Here is an 8,646-nt window from a genome sequence, read left to right on the forward strand (position 1 = left end):
AGCTTGGAAGGAATGCACCTCCTTGAGTAGTGGAAGGGTGGTAGACTCTAGGAGTGAGATTTTAGTTGGGAAATGTTAAATCCGTGGAGAAATGTGGTGAAAATGCCCCTGGTTCAATCGTCGGCCCATAAATTTGAAGCCGGGATGGTTGAACTAATCTTGGACTGATCTGGGTTGCTTGAAAGGCCACGGGAGCAGGCTGGGTCGTGGGAGTAGGCTGGGCCTCGAGAGCAGGCTGCTCAGCACGTGATGCTCGCGAATGCGAGGCTTGGGCTCGGCTTAGCAACGCATTGGGCATGGAGTGACATGGCTCGGGCTATGGCTTTGGTGGCGTGCGCCTTGGATAGCATGGCTTGGGATATGGTGGTAAAGTCATGGACCTCGCCACGGGTGATTGCCGTAGTGGCCACCACAGTTGTTGCCATGGTAGAGCCTTGTGGTGGTGGTGCCGCTCCCCCTAAGATCACATTTAGTCTCGTGGATCGCCGCGGTCCCATTTCTTGAATATTAGAATTTTCACTCGTGGAATTTTCTAAATTTCTAGCCATTGTATTCTCTTTTACGTTTTATCAAAGAATCTTTGCAAATAAAATTTTTTAATAATAATAATGTATGAAAAAATGCAAGTGGACTAGAAAATAGAGAAAAACCTTTTTATGCGATAGTCTTCTACGAGTGTGGATCTCTCTCTCAATGAAAGCACCAATTTGTGGATGCAAATCTCTTCCTCCTTGTTCTTGGACAAAATTGCACCTACAAAACAAATAACACCTTAGGTCAAGGCCAAGAGCCTCACGTGCCACGATGAATTGGGGGGAGGCGGTGTTTTGGTCGAAGAACCTCTAATGCCAAAGTTAGAATTTAGGGAGAAAAGTCTTTGGAGAGTTTTTTGGAGTTTTGCAGGAGTGTGGAACTCTTCTTTTTAGAGAAAATGGGGTGATATATATAGGGTATGGCCAGTCCTCTTTGGAGAAAAGGTGGCCGTCCTTTTGGGGTATTTTTGTGTGAGATGGGTGATTTAATTGGCAATTAATGGATTAATTAGGTAATAAATCCATTAATTGGGAAATTTATGTTCACTTTCTATCTCCTCTTACCTTTTAATTTCGTCTCTGTTTATGTTTTCCCTTTGGGAGGGGGGTTGAGGTTGATAGTTAAGAAATCCCATGATTCAGAAAGGGTCTATTATAATGCCGCTAGGTATATTAAAAAATCTCTCTCTAAATAGGTGTCAGACTACTTTATTAAAACAAAGAGCCAATCAAGCAAAAATAATTCAAGAAATATGCACGATTAACGAAATTATAATCTTTAATATTACCCTTAAGTAAGGATTTAGCCCCAATCGATTGAGATCAATGTCTAATGTGGAGCCCCAATCAAAGCTGTAGGTGTGCAAACACGCATGGCCCGACAGATGTCGTCGATCATCATCTTCCATACCACATTTGACATTTCGGAAAAGAATTATATGATGCCATGGTCATCATTCTTCGAGTGTTTTTAGTTACATATACATGATGACTTATGTCCTCTCTTTGGCTACACATCTTCAAGATCCCAATAAAACTAGCAACCGTGGGACCTTTTGGTGGCTTTGAATTTGAATTCATGCATGGGCCAGAAAGATGGTGGAGAAGGATCGATATTTGCTCACTAAAGCCTAGATGAAGCCAGCATTTGGCTAGGGAAAGAGGGGAAAAAAACAGTACGAAAGTGATATTTTGGGGAACAAAGGAATTGAAGAGGCAAAGGTGAGGGACAATGGAGGCCCCCTAAGGCGGTGAAACATGCATACGTGCATAGAGTTTAAATTAAGATGGGAAACAGAGGGGTAGGTGGAGACGAAGGAAGGTGGGGACGATTGATACACTAGTATTGCTAGTTTCTAATGCAATTATTGAGAGGTTAATTATTAGTCGTGGTAAATGGGCCCTTCTTTCTGGGTTAGGTTTCGATTCAAAATTAAAGCTTTTCCTTTTGCCGGGGTATTATCTCTTAGCTTTTTGCAAGGGATCCTTGTTTAGACTTTAAGCACGTTTGTAAAGAAAAAGGTGTGTTTATAGTTTGTGAAGGTTCTTGCATGTTTAAGTCCTAGATTTTCTAAGGTCATGTTTGACAACTGTTTACGTCTTTGGTTTTTAGGTTTTATATTGTTGTTACTATTTATTTTTGTGTGTTAGAGTTGACGAATAATTACGAGAGACAAATAGAATAAATGTATAAGGGGGAGGTGCACAAAACAAAAATAAAAAAGCTATTTTTAGTTGTTTTCACTTTCAGGATTAGGTTTTCGTTCATTCATTCTTCATTCTTTCTTTTCATCTCCTCCATTACTCTTCTTCATCATATACTTTCCTCATATATCACCACAAAACGTATAGACTAAAAATTAAACGAAATGATAATCAACAAACCCTAAGTGATAGTAAAAATAATAACAACGGATTCTTTTTATCCGGTGCCGAAGCATCATTTTTGAAAGAGAGAAGTTTGTATGTATTTCAATGATCACTTTGTACATTAATACCATGGAATTATTAGCGTGACGGAAAATTCAAAAGCTAGCATTATCCATGGACCATATGTAAGAGGATTTAAAGGAGACAAGATATATGTGGTCAAAATAAAGATGGAGGTCGGGGCATGGGAGACCCCAGGTGTTCTTGATATGTATTTTGGGGATTTTTAAAAGGAACAGAAGTTTGATATTTCCTGAAGTGGTTCGACGACTGAATGAGGGATGGCAAATTGGCAATTTTGTGTTTAATTATGCAACAACATGTCAAAATGGAAATGTAGTCTCAACTTTTATGTAAGTTCACTCAGTATTAAATGAATAAATCACCAAGGGGCATCATGAAAGACTGAATAGACTTGAGAGTACTGTGCGGTCGGAAAGGATCGAACAATAGAAAAAGGTTCAGCTACGTACATGCATGTAGCCGAACAAACAATGGCAGGTTGGAAACGTTATGTACGTATTTTTTTATCTTTCTGTTTATCAAGTATTAGTGAGGTACACCTGAGGCCCAATTCCTGAACCCTTTCTTTTCCTAAATTTTTAGCAAAATACAAAAAATTCAAGAACTTTATACGATCTACGTACATACATCAAACGGTATGGTTAATGACGGAGCTAGAAATTTTCAGATGGACTAACTTAAAGATTTAAATCTTTATAAACAAAGAAACTTAATACTGTATTTTTCACGGTATTAGCTAACTTAAGAAAATTTTCACAAGGTGAGCCAAGAATTTTCGCTATTCAAACAAATTCAAACTTATACATGTACAAGAAGTGATGAGAAAAAAGATGGTTTGTAAACTGTATTATATAATGAAACTGAGAGAATTCGAATCAGTAACTAAATATATGGTAGACTATATTCGAAAATCAATAAAAATTACATGTAAAATTTTATTTTCTACCGAAGGCTACTTGGGCTACAGCCCAAGGTAGCCCTTAATGTGGCTCCGCTGGTGTATGGTAGTGGAGATGCTTCCTTGCATGGGTTCCAGAGTTGCAGATGAATGTCCGAATCACCAGGCAATCCATCAATTGGATATGTGAGTCGAACATAAGAACTATTATTTTCTAGTAAAAAGAAATATCAATAGACCGTAGTAATAGTGTCATATATTTTTTTATCATAAAAATTATTATTTTTTCTTTGAATACCGATGAGTTGTTTCTACTCGCAAATTAATCCAAATATTCTAGTCTTTTACCTTTCTGTATTGTCCATTACGCGGCATTAAGGTGATAAACTCTTGGTTGACATGCATGCATTAAGGCAAGTGATCAAGAAACCCCATATCTTAAGGAATCTAGGCATCAATCTCCTAAAACTTATAGGTCAATTCCCGAGCAATGTGAATAATTTTTTGTGCGAGATCAGGTGATTTCTTGAAATCTAAGGATTGAATTAATGACAAAAAGATTGTGATATCTCCATGTGCATATTTTTAGCCTAAACTCTACAAATAAACTGCCCAAAGTACATTGTATTTATTTGCTCCATAACCAAATCACTGGTTTCTTACGATTATACATACCCACTTTACCTAGAGCTCCACCTACCATATTCGCACCAAGATTGCTCAACAATATTTTTAAAATGGTTGTGCCACGAATATATATGTTTCGTTTGCGGCGACGAATACATATGTTTCGTCATGCAAGTGTTTGAAAATTCGATCTTCCCGCGTAAAATTAAAACGCTTGCGTGATTAAAAGTTGTTGTGCATCGCACAATTATGTTTTAAAATGGTTTTTTTACTTTTTTTTTTTTTTTTATTTTGATTACAATTTATTATAAAATACAAATAAAACAAATTTATTTACAAAGTAATTCACATATAAAATGGGAATCATTCATACCATTTTTTCCATCACTCTATGTAATGCATTAACCATTTCAGGTGTTTTACAAAAAAAAGTTACAAATAAATTGCCTTAATCTTCATCCGAACTATAATAACTTTCACTTTCGTCGCTGTCATCATTTTCAATGTCTCATTTCTCATCATCAATGGGTACATCACCATCGTTGTTTGTGCCACTGGACCATCGTATTGTGGAAGATTATCGAGATCAATTGTGATCAACTGAATTGGTATTTCGATTGAAGATACTCCTTCTATCTGAAATGGTTCTCGAATAAGATTAGTATCTCGGAGTGTTTCCGTACCATTTTCCATCAAAGATTCTAGATGTTGGTCAGCAACATTGTTGATGTCATTGTCAATAGGGTCTTGTTCTGGTATAGCATACACGTTCCTATGATCCATCTTCTGAACAACTTTCCAACCCCTCCCGGCTTTAGGCTCATCTAGATAAACAATTTGTTTTGTCATGGTTGCTAAGATGTAAGGGTCGTCATCGTACCAAGTTTTGGTAGTGTTCACTGATAGTAATCCATGATCTCTTTTCACACTTCTCTGCCTATTTGGTTTGTATCAAAACCATCGACACTTAAATAGGATCACTTGGCACTGGTCTTTGTAAAGCAATTACACGACACTTGTTAGTTTGCCATAGAATTCAATGTCTGTGCTTTCGTCTCCTACTGGGACATGAACACCACGATTTTGCGTACACAACTTGTCATGTCGTGCACCTACTAAGAACTTGACGCCGTTGACATGGCAACCCGAGTACAATTCAACGCGAATCAGTCTGAACACCAAGTTATATAGCTCTTAACTGTACGTCGGGGAATTTGATGCTTTGAATTGATTCACCTAATATTACACAAACATTTAAATTTGTTAGTTCGAGCAAATTAATTGGTACAATAGATATGTCCAATACAATACACGTCAAACTTACATATTCGATAAACCACTGCAGAAACAATTCACGGTGTTTCTTGGCATACAAATGTGAATAATGTTCTTGCTTCATCATATTTTCATGCTCATCTAGGTATGACAGTGTCTCGTCACAATTGTTGAGTACGAACCAATGTGCTACCTCCATGTCTTTCTTGGAAGACAACTCACCTTGTATCGGATCTCCGAATGGTCGAGCAATTTGGGCAAAAACGGAAAGTTTCTTCTTTCTCACACCCCTGTTATTATTGCGAGGAGGACGATTGAAAGTTGTCTCAACATCCTTTAAATACATTCCACAAAATGTAAGCGCCTCATATGCCACCCAAGCTTGTATAATGGATACTTCAAGCTTCACTTTATTTTGTACACTTTTCTTCAAGTCTCTAAGAAGCCTGCCAAAATAAAACGATACGATACAAATTTTACTAATCGTAAGATATTTAATATTGATTAATAAAAATGATGAGGAATATATACCTTTCTATTGGATACATCCATCGAAAGTTGACTGGTCCAGCAAGTAATGCCTCCTGTGGTAAGTGAATCATCACGTGGATCTTACTTGTGAAGAAAGTTAGAGGGAATATCATCTCAAACTTGCATAAAACTTGCACAATGTCATGGCACAACTGATTAACATCCGTTTTTCGAACGTTATTGACGTCAATTGTGAAAAAAAAAATCTGGATAACAACATGATTGGTTTCACTACATCTGCTGGCAAGAGATGTCGAATACCCATATGAAGTAGGAGTTGTAGAACTACATGGCAGTCATGACTCTTTAGGCCAGCTAGTTTAACCCCATCAATGTTCACGCAACGCACGATATTTGAAGCATCCCCATCGGGAAACTTTACAGACAATAAAGACTTTAAAAATTCTTTTTTTGTCATTCGGTTTCATTGAAAAAAATGCAAGATCCCTTATGGTTTTATCATTGTCCCTATTCATCCGTAAACCCCGTTGTATTCCCATTCGTTCCAAATCAAGATGAGCTTTGATCGTGTCCATCATGTCCTTTGTCTTACCCTCAATATCTAGAATTGTGCCAACCAATGTGTCAAATACATTTTTCTCAACATGCATAACATCGAGGTTGTGTCTTAATTTTAGTTTCGACCAATACGGAAGCTCAAAACACATAGACTTGTGCATCCAGTTCATATGTGTAGAAGGTCTGGTCCTACTGACATGGGTCCTGAAATAAGCAAAATCCAAACGATTAAGTTGTTCCAAAATCTAATCACCGAACCATTCTCTGGGTCTCAGGCGATGCTTTTTCTCCCTATCAAACTCTTTATCCTTCTCACTCCACTCGTGGTCCCAAGGCAACCATCTCCGATAACCAAGGAAACAAACTTTTTCGGCGTGCCAAGTAGATGTTACATCTTCCTTGCATACAGGGCATGCCATATAACCCCTAGTGTTCCACCCGGAAACTATTGCATATGCGGGGAAATCATTCACAGTCCACATCACTGCAGCCCGCAAAGTGAACATCTTGCTAGTATACTTATCGTATGTGCGCACACCATGTGTCCATAAATCTTTTAGCTCATCCATCAACGACCGTAAGCATACGTTGATTGACATACCAAGATCCTTAGTTATCAATAGATCATCATCATGTATTTTTTTTCATACATTTCCATGGTGGCAAATTATACTGAAATACAAAAATCGACCAAATATTGTGGTGTTGGTTTAAAACCCCAAACAGATTAAACCCGTCAGTGGCAAGTCCCAATCTAACGTTCCGAGAATCAGCATCAAAATCAAGGAACGTTCGATCGAACTTTTTCCATGCCTCTCCATCTACAGGATACCTTAAGACATCGTCATCAACCCGCTTTTCCTTATGTCACCTCATGTCCGTGGCAGTATACGTTGACATATACAACCGCTGCAACCTAGGCTTCAAAGGCAAATAACGCATGACTTTTTATAGGATCTTCGTCGATCTATTCTGATATGTCATTTTGAATCTCGAATCATTGCATACAAGACATTTATCCAACGCTTCATTCTCCTTATAGAACATTACACAATTAATTTTGCAAGCGTGAATTTTTTCATAACCCAATATGAGACCATTCAACACCTTTTAAGCATTTCTACGGTCTTTCGGCAAACAATTGTCCTTCGATAGCATTCTCCTGAAAATCTCCAAAAAATAATCAAAACATTGTTCGACATACGATACTTTATTTTCCCATGCATCAGTTCCACAATAGTTGTGAGAACTGAAAATCCATCACACCCCGGGTATAACTCTTGTTGGCATTTTTCAATAATTTTTCATATTCTTCGAATTCTCCCTTATCCATTGATGTTGGCACTTCATCTTCCACATCCTGATTGGTATTTGACAACGCAAATGGAAAAACCTTATTTAAGATTTCTATGACTTGTTCATTATTATCCATATTTGGTTCAACATTGCCCATTGTTGTCACATTTGAAGATGAAGCATTGTGTAATTGTTCCCCATGATGGTTCCAAATATTATAAGTCTCTACCATTCCATTCCTTACTAAATGAAATCGAACATTTTCAAAAGTTTCCTTTAATGTGTTGTTACACCTCCTACAAGGACAGCGGATTCTAGTTGCACCCGGGTTGTGTGTACATGCAAAATCAATAAAATCCTTGATTTCGTTCAAATATTCGTTGGCGCATCTATTCGGGTTATGCAACCACGTTATGTCCATCATTCCTGCAACCACAATAATAATACAACAATCACAACAACTTCTACATGATCTTCTCACCTTATGCCTCCGGTAAGGGCCCTATCCCATTCGGGAATGCAAAATTATGTCACGTAATTTACGGCTACTTCAAATTAGATTTCAACGTGGAGAAATTTCGGCAGCATCTCTGTACAGTTCTTCAAGTGCACAATATAGAAATGAAATACCTATATGCCACTCGAAGAATGTACGGAGATAACACCGAAATTCCCAAGACTGAAACCTAATGCTTTAACCGTAAACTACCAGCATAACTTTGCATTCCCAAACTGTCCAAATAATAGGACAATTCAAGAATCAATTGGACCTCAGTCATGCTTTCGCATCCATGCGCAACATCCAACTAATCCTCAAACGGGAAGCTAAGTTTTACTAAAAAAAACCAAGTACGAAGTTAATTTCAATTAACACCGTACATCACAACACATATTTGTACAACACGTACAAATTTGTACATATACAATTCAACATTATACATAATTATAACATAAAAATTAATATAATTTAACAACGTAATATAAACAAATTTAACAACATAATTTCAATATACT

This window comes from Pyrus communis, chromosome 11 (assembly GCF_963583255.1).
Source record: "Pyrus communis chromosome 11, drPyrComm1.1, whole genome shotgun sequence".
In the NCBI taxonomy this organism is placed as follows: domain Eukaryota; kingdom Viridiplantae; phylum Streptophyta; class Magnoliopsida; order Rosales; family Rosaceae; genus Pyrus; species Pyrus communis.